Source organism: Egretta garzetta, unplaced genomic scaffold, assembly GCF_000687185.1.
Source record: "Egretta garzetta isolate BGI_Z169 unplaced genomic scaffold, ASM68718v1 scaffold1162, whole genome shotgun sequence".
Classification (NCBI taxonomy): domain Eukaryota; kingdom Metazoa; phylum Chordata; class Aves; order Pelecaniformes; family Ardeidae; genus Egretta; species Egretta garzetta.
In genome coordinates this window covers 73,561-74,088 of record NW_009258878.1, presented here as the reverse complement: position 1 = coordinate 74,088, position 528 = coordinate 73,561, and the positions used below count along the sequence as shown (strand labels likewise).

At 66.5% G+C, this 528-nt stretch overlaps 1 protein-coding gene across 1 annotated transcript in view; it reads right to left on the bottom strand.

Moving 5' to 3' along the window:
• LOC104121763 (glycerol-3-phosphate acyltransferase 2, mitochondrial) overlaps window positions 1-528 on the bottom strand; it is an 8,949-nt gene that overhangs the window by 2,331 nt on the left and 6,090 nt on the right. The window lies entirely within an intron of this gene.

Here is a 528-nt window from a genome sequence, read left to right as displayed (position 1 = left end):
TCAGAGGGTGTCGGCTCCTCAGCTCCTCCTCGACGTACTGGTGGGGAAGATGGGGTGAGGCTGGGGGGCACTGGGAGCACCCAGGGATGCACAGGAGTTGCCGGCATCCATCGCACAGCCGAAAGGCTCCATCAGCCCACGGTTGAGGCACCCCCAGCCGCCTTCGCCAAGCATTTTCGGAACTCAGGGGGATGTTTTATCCCTCCCAGCATCTTGGGCTGGACCTACCGTGGCCAGGACAGCTCCCTGGAGCCCTTCATCCCGGTCGCTCGGTGTCTGCTCCATCCTCAAAGGCAGGAAAATCCCTCCCAGGCGTCTGAGCAGGGCTCTGCGGAGGGAAAGGAGACACCATGGGCGCCCACCTCGCACGGGGCCACGTCCCCCTCGATTCCCCGCGCCGGCTCAGGGGCTTTGCCAGTGCAATTCCCTCTCCCATATGCAAGGAGCTGGCTGCGTGCCGGGCCGGAGCAGGCGTCCGCCACACCTTACCGGAGGCGAGGGGTGCAGGGCTGGCCCGCCCCCCGCACC